The 12516-nt window shown below is 41.7% G+C and overlaps 1 protein-coding gene across 1 annotated transcript in view; it reads right to left on the bottom strand.

Annotated features, from left to right (window-relative positions):
• VIT (vitrin) overlaps positions 1 to 11098 on the bottom strand; it is an 84818-nt gene extending 73720 nt beyond the window's left edge. Inside the window, exon 1 of the mRNA XM_075064223.1 lies at positions 10887 to 11098. The gene's annotated coding sequence lies outside the window, so the exon portion shown is untranslated. The remainder of the gene's footprint in view (positions 1 to 10886) is intronic.
• Between the last annotated feature and the right edge of the window lie 1418 nt (positions 11099 to 12516).

Genomic DNA, 12516 nt, shown 5'->3' with positions numbered 1-12516 from the left:
GTAGGGCTTTTAGGGTTTTATCTATACACTACTAAGTATGTGTTAGGTCAGGTTGAAAAGCACATTGCCCCTTGGAACGGAGGTGGTGAGGAGTGTGATGGTTCTTTGTTCGTGTGGGAGTTCATTCCACAGCCATGGACTGGTCCCTGGGAAAGCTTTGTCTCCTACACTGATGAACTCCACTCGTACTGTAGAGGCTTCCATTGATCCAGAGGAGCAGAGTTGTTGGACATAGTCCTCATCCTGGAGTTTTGGCAATCTTTTAAATATCTTGGGCACAGACTATTGAGCACCTTGAAGATGAAGATTGAGATTTTGAACTTGACTGGGTATTCTGTGGGAAGCCAGTGTAAAGAGAGGAGGAGAGGTCTGATGTGCTCATGGTAGCCTGTGGTGGTGAAGAGATGTGCCACAGTGTTGTAACTAGTTGGAGTTTTCTAAAGGCTGGTGGCTTCATGCCCAGGTATATTGCACTGTAGTATCTAATTGAGAGGTGGTGAAGGTATAAATAACTGAGGCCAATTCATCATCTGCCAAGATGGGATACAGTCATCTAACACATCAGAGACGGTCGAAAGTATTACTAGCAAATGCTACTATGCACGAGCTCGGCATCAGCAAAGAACCCAAGAGTACTCCTAGATTATGAACTGAATTGACCAATTATGGGTGTGAACCTTCAACTAAAGGAGATTGCACCATGGCTGTAAACTCTTCAAAATGCTTGTGGTTGCCCATCTGCAAAACATCTGCTGCTCAGGTCCAGCTTCATTCAGTATTCTTCATCCATGAGCTGATCTTGTGCAAGAACTGGGCCATCTTAATGGCAGTGTCATGTTTGCATGTGTTGAAGAACAGGTAGAGCTGTGTGTCCTCTGTATATTGCTGGCACTTGAGTTCGTGTCATCTGACCAGTTCATCTATGACTGCACACGTCTAGCAATAGAGGTGCAGTTTCCAGTCATTAGTCGTTGAATGCATCCCACCAAGAAGAACTTGGACCATCTAGTGCATTCTCCTGGACCTCTGTCACCTTTCTTAGGTGAGACAGCAGTTTCTCATGGTTAATAGTACTGAATGCTGCAGAGAGGTCTAGAAGGATGAGAATAGATGTCTGCTATCTATCCATTGAAACAGGGGCAGCTCCAGGCCCCAGCACGCCAAGCGTGTGCTTGGGGCAGCAAGCTGTGGGGGATGCTCTGCCAGCGCCATGAGGGCGGCAGGCAGGCTGCCTTCGGTGGCTTGCCTGCGGAGGGTTTGCTGGTCTGTGGCTTCGGCAGACCTCCCACAAGCATGTGAGAGGTCTGCTGTAGCCGTGGGACCAGTGGACTCTCCGCAGACAAACCTCTGGAGGCAGCCTGCCTGCCGTGCTTGGGGCAGCAAAATCCCTAGAGCCGCCCCTGCATTGAAAGCAGGAGATCAACTATCAGGGCTACTAAAATGGCTTCAGATCCATGTCTATATATGTCCTGTACCTTTCTACCAAAGAACCATGCATCTTTCTCATGGAACCATGGTCTTCGTAGTCAGACTGTCCTCTTGCCTTACTTTTTCTGGTTACTCAGCTTCACGTGGTGCCCTCCTTTAGGCCCTGATTCATTAAAGCACTTGGGATTCAAACCTACACACTGAAGGCAAAGTTCCCATTTACTGTAGTGGTGCAGGATCAGGGATTTAAGCACAGTCATAACTTTAAGCATGTGGGTATCTCATTCCTGTTAAGCATGTGCTTTTATTTTAAGCATGTAAGGTACTCCCAATGGAAATCAATGGGACTGCTCACATGTTTCAAGTTTTTAAGTGCTTTGCTGAACTGACGACTTAATCAGTGCTTATCGCCTATCTCTAAAAGGGTGTGTGGAACCCACATAAGCAAAACACTCACTTTCAGAAAGGTCCTAGAAACCACAGACGCTACTTGGAGACTGGACCAAAGTATTTAAAAAAACCCCAAACGAACAAAGTCAATCTGCAATCTTTTTCATCTGCCTTATTTTAATCTTTAGATTGTTATAATTAAAATATACATTCAGAGCAGCAATACAATATACCTGACCAAAAGGTATTGCAACATTCAGAGCCTAATTCCCCAACCCTTATGTAAGCTCAATAGTATTTACCCCTATTCAGGTCAAGTGAGTATCAGGCAGCTGGTTGTGGCTTTCTGATTCTGTGCCACTCAGACGCAGTGCAAGTTAGTTAGAGAAACTCCTCTGGTGCTCTAAATTATGTCAAAGGAAGACTGGTATAGCAGAGCTTGACCACACCACACCACCTTCCTGTCCCCAGCATAGCTCTTCCTTCCCTGCCATATCCCTTACAGTGGAGATAGGGGGATGTGGCTGAAGTAGGAGGTGACTGTCACCTCTGCCAGTTTTGCCAGCCTAATATTCTCTGATGGCCTCCTCTGGACAGAATGTGATCTCTTTGTACTACCTGAGTGGTGCAAAGCAGCTGTAGCGACTGGAGGATCCTGCCTATAATACCTATATACCTAGCTGTTTCATCTATATCTCATCTCTTTCAGATGATGACATAGAAATAACTTCTAGCCTGTGCTGAAAACGCCCACTTTTGGCCCTGCCACATCCATTTTGGGGTATTCTTCATCACAAGCAGGCAGGAGATGTAGATGTGATGGTTTTGCAGGATGGCAGATACTGTTATGAACTGCAGGCCTGAAAACATATTGTTTACTGTGCTCTTCAGAGATATTTGTGTGAAGACTTGAATGTAGCATTTAGTCCAAAATAGCCATGGTCATGGAGGTATAATAAACAGACCTAAAAACCAGCACTTTAGAATCAGCCTAAAAACCCCAATGGGCCTGTATTACTCATTTTATGCCAATATAACTCCCTGTAGTTAAACCAACATCAAGCTGGAGTAACACAGCCGTGAAACAGGCTCTGTTTTCTTTGGAGCTTTTTCAAAGGAAGGTAATTTATATGACATTATAGTGCATTTTATATTTAGTCCCATTTTGCCAGGCCCCTCTCAGACCCTAAATAAAACTGCAATGATTGTAATTTTCAAGAGATAACTATCAATTATGTTAATGCCTGACCTCTCCTTCCAGCAAAGGAAGAAATACATTGGTGGGCTTCATCTGCTTAAAGTAAAACATCATTGGGAATGTCCAGTGATCAAATCCACAAGATTCAGTAGGCTGCATCACTTCCCACATTATTTTATACATTAATTTAACCATTTAATTTTGATTTGCCACTTCTGATAGCACGTTGGGAACAGCTGCTAGATCAAATCTTGTACTTGTTTGCAGGACTTTGGCATTGTGCTCCGGCTCCGCTCCAGCTCCAGGCAAAAACCTGCAGCTCCACTGCTCTGGAGCTGCTCTGCGCTCCAGCTCCGGGCTCCTTTCCGAAGCCCTGCCTGTTTTGTTTGATTACTGTGCCACTGACCTTTCTGTGCACAATATCTGCTGTCCTGGGGCAGCTCAGAGCCTCTTCCCTCGAGCATGCACCTTCATTCCCCCTTAGCTTGCAAACATCTCCATCCTGGTTACTGATGCAGGCCAGCTGATGCACCTGCCACTGCTAATCACTTGCCAGTCAGCCACCCCATACTAGTCTTACTCACTCATGTGCCCGGCCACTTGCCTTGCCCCGCCCTCTCCTACCTCCACCCATACTGCTATGGTTCCACTCTTGTTGACTATGAACCAACCCCCACTACCTCTGCACACTGGAGCTTATAAAATTTCCTAACTATTCAAAGTCTCAATATTTAAAATGTTGTAGAGGTTGGGGTGTTTTCCCCACAAGCAGTTCTACTACACATTCACCCCCAAACCTCCTCTGTGGGAACCTGCTATTAATTCCCCACCACAACCACCACCCCAAAGGGAAATTCAGGGTGAAGGGGTTAAGTAAGGAAATTGGAAACATTTGCAATTTACCAGTGATCAAGGGCTGATGTGGGTCAGTATATGAAATTCATGGGCTACATGAGTATCCATTTTTCTTTTTAGAAAATGCACCGTTTTCCATTCAAAAGCCCGTTCTAACAAGTGTAATTGTCCGTCTTAAGTGCAATACACGTTTTCTTAGGCTTGATGCGAAGTAAAAAAAAGGGCTGAGTGCACATCATATTGTACTGCCTGCAACCTAAGAACTGCTATATTGTCCACTTTCCCCTGAAGGTACATATTTTTGTTGCAGAGTGAAGAATTTGTTAAAAGCTTTGATTCCCTGGAAAAAATTGCAGATCACCTCAGGGATGATTTTATGAATTTTTCTTACATGTCCACACAAAACTTGACATCTTTCTTCATAAAAGTTTAGGAGTAGAATTTCAGAGAAGATATGGGATATTTATTCTCTCCTTGACACAGATACATGGGTCTTATTATTATACCTGGATCAAAAGTAGGAGAGATTATCCATTAAAAATTTGAAATTACTATTAAGTCAATGTCGCTTTCAGTTGATATTATTATTAATGTTGTCAACATATATAGGTCAGAAACTGGACTGATTTGATATTCAGGAAATCATAGCAATCCACAAGAATCCAGAGCTGCCCTGTCATAGGGATAGGACAATTAATCAGCAATGCCATTAATGCCAAGTACTGGTTTCTTGATAAAGGAGACTTCTTGTAATGTCAGAGGATAATGCATTCTAGGAAGCCTAAGAAATCAGGGCGCACTGGAGGAAATTCACAGAAGATTAAAAACAATTTTAAAAAGCTAAGCTAAAAAAGTTTGTTCTGAAGTGGGAACACGGCACAAAATTCAATGTTACTTTTATAGTTCACCTTTAAAAGGACAGTGCTTCTCCAGTTTAATTTTTTCTCCTTTTTACTTTGTGACAGCCTCTTAGAATCCAGAAAGAGTGCTTCCTTGCAGACTAATTGCATTATTTCCATTTGACAGATGTTGGGTTTTTCCATTCCTCTCAGTGAACTTTTTTTCATTTTTGTTTGGATAACAGCATCATGTAGGGAACCAGGAGCTCTGGGAAGAGGGTTTATTCATAATTAACCTATGTTGTCTGCTGGCTCTGAAGCAGAACACAAAACACTATTTTTCTAGGCCCTACAAAAGCACACATCTTGGCAATAGAACAGTGGCTATTTGCCCCTGCCCTGGAGATCAACGCAGTGTTGGCTGTTTCTGAAGAATGGGCTGTGGAATTTTGCTAAAGGATGCTTTTTTGCTGCTGCTTACTTTCTATACTCTCTAGTTTGTTTGTTTCCTGTCTCCTCCCACGAACTTGTTTTGACCAGAATTATGAAAAAGAATTGCTGATAGTCCGATCTTTCTGGGTACCATTTTTTTAGACCCATGTTGCATGTCATGTAAGCTCTAGGCCTGTCTAGTGATAATACTTAGCAGTTATAACTCCTGGGGGGATTCTGCTTGACTGTGTGCCCACAGAAGACACCCTTCCCCCTCATAGAACTCCTGTGCTTCTCTGCCGAAAATGGCAGGGAAGTCGTGTGGGGGGTGACCATGGGTGCAGTTTTTGGGGGGGACTGCCCCCCTCCAAAGAGAGGCAAGGCATGGGGAGCAAATGGGATTACATGCTGCTCTCCCCCCGCCCCTTTTCTGCAAGTGCAGAGCTGCCAGCTGACAGAGGCTGTCTGGACTTTGCTGGTCTGCAGCTGAATGCTGCCTCCTGGGTCCTACTGACAATCGTGCTCCCCTTCTGTGTGCTGGGAACCTTCCTATTTTCTGTGCAACAGTGAGTGCTAGCGGTGGGGCTGGGTACAGGGGGCTGGGCAAAATGAGGAAAGAGGGGGTGGGGGGAAGAGGTAGTGGGGAAAGAAAGGGGTGGAATAGGGCAGGGGGAGGGGAATGTGAGAATGAGGGGAGAGGGATAGACAAGAAAAGGGCACAGGGGAATCATGGTGAGAAGTGGGCACCCAGCCTGTGGCATCCCCTCAGCAGCAGCTGGGGCTTCCCCATTAATCAGGCCCATTGAACCCTCACCCTGACAAGTCCTACCCTCTACACCTGGACCCCTCTGAGCCCCCCCTCCCACATCTCCAACCAGTTGCACCTCGACCCCCAACCTATCAAGCCCCAATCGCCTGGTACCTGGAACCCCTCCCCACTAAACCCTGCACACCTAGACCCTCTGTGAAAAAATGAGTACTGTCTATGAGAATAGTTGAGGAAGCTGTATCTAAATTTGAAGGAGCAAGAGTATTTTCAGTTTTGAATATGAACTAAGGGTTTTGCCAGCTATGACTAATAGTGAAAGTGAAAACTACAGTTAGACAAAGTATTTTCATTGAAACCTATTTTAAATGAAAAATAGATTGAAAATTGATTGAAATGAAAATTATTGTGGAAATTTTCTTTTTGGTCAGAATTTTTTGGTTTTTCAATTCTTGTTTTAATATGTCCCCCTTCTTTTTCTCTCTCCCTCCCCCCCCCCCCCCCNCCCAAAAACTGGAACAGTTTTTATTTCGTTTGAAAATTTTCACAGGTTGTTTTGTTTTTTTTTTTTAAAACCAGCTCTCAACCCTAACCCTAAGCTCCAGTGCAAATCTTAGCCCCTTCAAAGCTCCCTGTGGTAGAAATACATTTAAGGGACTTTCCTTTAGGATTGTCCCAATAGGTATATATCAACCATTATGTCTCAGATTTTCAAGGTTCTGGATGTGGTGGAAGTAAATTGTCACAGTTAGGAGTTCCACTCTGAATGTTTCTTCAGAATAATGTGGAATGGCACAGGGATGAAGGGCAAGAGAAAGGTTTTGTGGAATTTAAATAATGTTATCAAAGCACTGGTATTGTAATATTCTGAGATTAACCAAAAGCAAATCTCAGCCAATAGAAATTAATGTGGACTGGGGGCTGTCCTTTCTGCAAGTTGATCATCCAGCATCATAGGTTTCTAAAGCACTGATTAAAACACAATAGAACAATGCCAACACTCAAAAAGGAGTACTGGCAGTTGTTACCTTCTGAGCGGTTTCATGCATCTGTTTGATGGACAGAAAGCAACCCGGAAATTGTTGGATGCCATATTACTGTTACAAACAACAGCAGAATGCTCATTAAATGTGATATACAAGCATGTCAAAGAGTTTCTTATAGCAGAAATGGTTTCAAGAGTGCATATAATAGTGCAAGCAAAAAGCTGCAGGGAGAGGGGTTTGAAGTAATTGTGCCACAATTGCAAAACAAAATTTGACAAGCTCAGAGGAATAACGAGGCCCAATTTTACAAAAGCCTGAGAGAATAATTCTAGATGGATGGCAAGCAAAAAAAAGTTTTATATATACAGAAACAAAAAAACAACACGCACCTTCAAGCATAAAATCTTAGTGGCACTATAGAAATGCTAAACATAACCCACACAGCCCATCTAGATATTGAGAAGTTCAAGAACATAGGCCATGAATTTGATGTGTTATTTTGGCCATACATTAATGCCACCATTGCAGCCCAAGAGGAAGCAGGACTAAGGTGGCTTTAAGCCACCGTTTCACCCTCCCAATTCTGGGCTACTTCGGGGATTTGAGATGTTCCTTGCATAACATGGACACCCCTGGGGGCCTATCTAATTTACACTCTCAGGCTGCCCTATGGGCCACAGCAGTGCCCAGAATCTCTACAGTGCTGTGTGCTGCGGTCTCACCTCCACAGCTTACTCCCCATGCTGGAGGGTGTCCATGTGAGAGAGTCTTGTGACTGTCTTCTGTCTACAGTGTCTGCACTGGGGAAATACCTCTCTTGATGAACACTGGGATTTTAGAGCTCTTTTATGCCACATTGTCCCTTTCATGTGGTGTAAAGAGGCTGGAGTGGGAGTGAGGCTGTTATCCAAGATTTCCAAGTATGACATATGCAGTAAATAAAGGAAACAGGATGCAAAAGAATCCTTGTTGCACTTGGTCCAAGATTGATGGAGATCTCTTTTATCAAGGAATGAACCAAGATCTTTACTCAGAATTTATTTTCTAAATATAGTAGAAATCAGTTGTTGTTTGGATAGGGTGGTCATTAGAAGAGAGAGAGTTATATCCTCTCTGTCCCAATGGCAGTGAGAATAGGGAATTCTTTGTCCCAAATTCTATTCCACTTACTCAAATTAAGCACTAGTTACTGACAGTAGAACTACACATGGAGTAGGGTACCACTCATGCATGAGCATGGGAGAATTTAGGCCTATAGTTTCATCAGCTGCCTATGGTGCTGCTGTATTAACAATGTATAGCACCACTATTATTCTTAACTATCCAGAAGCCATGGATCAAAGTTTTATCCTTTAAAAAAGCTCTTCATTTTATCTTTTGACTTCTTGGATCTTTTTATTCTATTAAATTTGTTTCATATTCTCTCTTCACCACCACCACCACCACAGACCAATGAGATGTATGCTGCAGTGATGAGCACCTAGAGTAGAATCTAGAGAGATGAAATTGTTTTTCAGTTTGGGAGGAAAATAGATGTCAGTTATCCAACCATGCCTACCTGGTAATCCAGTCCTAAATTCTTAGGGTCAGAATGTGCCTTTTAAACCACAGCCCACATGGGAGTGGCCCCAGAAGGAATTCTGGCTGATTCAGAATTCTTACACAGCCAGAATACTTCCTTGGGCTCTCAGGAACAGCAGACCCACCACCCTGCCACTTGCTGCAGTAAATGCTTTAGCTCAGGGAAGGAAGGGTGGGATCATTTGTTAGCTAGAACTCATTACTAGTGCCTACATACCCCAACTGATCTTTCTCAGGCACTCACATGGCCCTCGTGACCAAGAGCACCTCACAGTCTTCAATGTGGTTAGTCTCAAGACACCTGTGTTGGCACAGGCACCAGGTTCCTTCAGGCCCCAGGGCTGCTCAAACCCCCACCCTGCCCCAGGCCCTGTGCCCATCTGATCCCCTCCACCAAGGGCTGCTGGCAGATGGGAGGTGCTGGGGGGGAGCTCACTGATAGTGGGTGCTAAGCACCCACTAATTTTTTTCCATGGGTGCTCCAGATGTGGAGCGGACTTGAATAGGACCATGATTTCACCTTAAGTGTCTTGCCTAAGGCCCCACAGGAAATCTGTGGTGGAGCAAGGACTCTCATGGAATCCCATGTTAGCACTTTATCCACTGTATCATGCTTTCTCTCAGGGATTGGTTTTTAGGCATAGAGGCTATAAAATGGGAGGGTGGGGAAGTTAAAGCCACTCCTCTCCTTAAGCACCTCTGTAGGGCCAGCTACAATCAAGCATTTAAAACAAATTTACATACATTTCAGGGCTACTTTTAGCACAAAAGCAATGAATGCTCATAAGTAATGGATAGAAATAATAAATGACAATGGTGTTTTTATATGACCTCATGCATTTAATAATTTCAAACCTCTTATAATAACCCCCTCCCAAAAGCAAAATGACCATCTTTACATATAACGACAAAGCAAAGAAAACATAATTCATCTGAAAGGTGATAAGATGAAATTTCAGATGATATTAAGACTGAGACTTTTTTTAAAAAATTGTAGTGTTTTCCTGCCTTTGAATCACAAAAAGGCAGTATGTGTTTTCTTTCACCGCAGGTGATATGAACCTTGCCAAGCAATTAGCTAGATCAGATAAAAATGGTTGAGAATCAAGTCTCTTCAAAATCAGGTGCTAATTTAATACTGAGAAAATAAGATATGATTATAATATAGTGAGTTTTCTTTAGTTCCGTTTGCACCTTATTAAGGGCCAGCACCTACAGCCCTTACTTGAACTCCAATGACAAGTCTCTGAATAACGTCTGCAGGTTATGGTCCGTTATGCATAGAAAATAAAGAGGTACAAGCAGCTGGAGTATAGCAAAATGCAGGATGTTTTTTACTGAGCAAAGTGTACTGTAAAACTCCATTTGAAAATCTTAAGGTTTTTTTGCTCTCATTCTTGATTTACTGCAATGTAACATATCTATACATCATTAACATTTTATCTGGAGTATGTTGGTTTTTTGCCATGGGTGATTAGTTACATTTCTGAAGTTATGAAGAAGGGAAAAGAAATCTACCCCAAAGAGGATCTGTAATTCCTTTTTGGTTCTGAAAGTGATGTAGTTACCATAAACTTCTAGGAGCATATATTGACTTACTCTTCAGAACTCTCCTTGTGAAATGTTTCCTGGGGGCACTTGGTTCATGTTTGTACTGGTCTGACACAAATCACATTTTAAAGACTTATCAAGAATCCAATCTCTCTGTGCAGAGCTGAGCAGCTGCGGCAGGTTCAGTAATGCTATTCAGTTTTGGAGTCTCACCAGCAGAACAAGCATTCAGCACCAAAGAATATATAGTGTGTAGCAACTCTACTGTATACACATCCATCTGCCAGGGGATTCAGTACTATCTGCTGCAGTGAAACAATTTCATTTAAAATACAATATCATAGTGATTTGTATTCCTAAATGTTACCTTCATGTTAATTAATGCTACCACTCATCCTTCCTGTACACAACTTATTCACACATTATTGAGCACAGAGAAAAATGACAAAATAGAATTGACAGTGAATATAGTTTAAAAGTAGTATACAAAGAACACTGCACAATTTGCAGTTTCTTTCAACTGTATTGATCTATTTGTGTGTGTGCACAGACTCGTAATATACACAACTATTTAATGAAATCATTCAGCCTTTATTGCTGAGGCTGTGTGTGTATACAGTTTAAGAGTAATGGTTTAATAAATAATTTCTAAAGTATATATGATATATAGAACAGTTTTACTGTATAGATTCTACTTCCCTTTTAGGACCTTTCGTAACATGAATTCAGTGTAAAAGTTTAGACAAAAAAACCCTCTGTAGTTTTCTAAATGTATTTAATTCCACACCAACAAAACAAACAAACAATTTTCCCCTCCCCGTAAACAGAGCTATAGAACACAGGAATAGCATCAGAATTACCTTGCCTGAGGTGTATTCCCTGTCTCCTCACAGTATGAATGTGGTATTTTTTCCAAGTTTTTCTGCACCACAAACTTCAGTCAACGTTAGTCTAAAGAATCAGAAACAGGCAGGAGAAGGAGGCCTGGGCACCTTTTCTTTTTCTGAGTGGAGCTAATCAAACATTCCCATCAAGCTCCCAGCACTTCGAAAGGCACATAACACTCACTCACTTGCTCTCTGACTTACCCCCCCAAGAACATACACGCAGAGCTTCTTACACTGATTTAGCTGCTGAATTAGGCAGTCCTCTTTTAAATTTCTGTTCCCTCCCACTTTTTTTTTTTTTTTTTGTTGGTAGGGATTTCTGTTTTCTCAAGATGAAATTAAAATGTACCCACCAGTCTGTCAGACCTATCAAGTTTTGCTCTTTAGGAAAACTTAACTGATGATTTGGTTCCGTTTTTTTTTAATTTCAGCATTTCAGCAACACTAAAGTTGAGATTTGTGAGTTTGTTTGGTCGGAAAAGGACTACAGCTAGAAGATTGAAATACATTGAGTAGGTCCAAGGATTACAAATACTAGACTGGTTAATTGTAAGCTAAATTTAAAAAAAACAGAAGTTGCTTTTTAAGAGCCAGGTTCTGATCCTTTTACTCACCTGGAGTAGCATCTTATTTCACAAATAGCATGGAGTTGGGTACTACTTTTTGTGAGCAAGAGTATTAGAATTTGGCTCATAAAAGCATTTCAGGTAGAAATGAAAAACAGTGCTGCTTTCCTTCTTGGATTGTGTTTTTGGGCATTTAGTAAAATGGTCTTAAATAATTCCCATGGCTCATTCATTCATGTGTTTTTGTTCACATTTTTTCTCCCAACTGATTTGGCTCATGATTGTTTTCATCTTTGTGAAAATGGCCTTTTTAAAGCACCAAGTTTATATAGTACTGGCTTGGACTTTATTCAGTTTTCACATAACAAATGTAGTCAAGTCATTTCCAAAACAAAATATGACAAGACCAAATGAGAAACACAAAATGACCCAAAGAAGTTGAGTGAGTATTCCTAGAAAAACTCAGTTCCCTGCAAGTATGATGTTAGAAATGGTGATCATAATTCACAGTGCCCTCTCAGTATTATTAAGTATATGAAGAGGGCCTCAGATATTTTGCTTTGGCCAAGGACGAGTGCTTAAATAAGTAGAGGAAACAGAATTCAATAGAAACACTGAAACCATGTGTACTTCCTGATTGCCCTTGGTCCAAGGATGGTGCAGATTTATTTGAATTCAAAAGCAAAAGATTACCTTTGATTAGTAGATCACTATTCTAATTTTTGTTGAAATTGTACTGTTGTGCAACAGATCAATATAACATTGTTTACTCACCAAAATATTCCAAATGAGTTACTAACAAATAATGGCCCAGAATTCATTAGCGGCTAATTTCAGCAATTTTTTCTGTGATATATCCATTTGGGCACACCACATCTAACCCTTAAGATGCAAATTCAAATGATTTAACAGAAAAATCAATTCAAATAGTAAAAAGAAAAGCTGTTAGAATATCACAACACACCTCATGATGGTTTATTAGGCTTATCTGTTCAGATACTCCTGGGCAAAAGGACCTTAGGGCCAGATTTTTAAAG

The sequence above is a fragment of the Chelonoidis abingdonii genome, chromosome 3 (genome assembly GCF_003597395.2).
Source record: "Chelonoidis abingdonii isolate Lonesome George chromosome 3, CheloAbing_2.0, whole genome shotgun sequence".
Classification (NCBI taxonomy): domain Eukaryota; kingdom Metazoa; phylum Chordata; order Testudines; family Testudinidae; genus Chelonoidis; species Chelonoidis abingdonii.
This window is presented reverse-complemented; position numbering and strand designations above follow the sequence as displayed.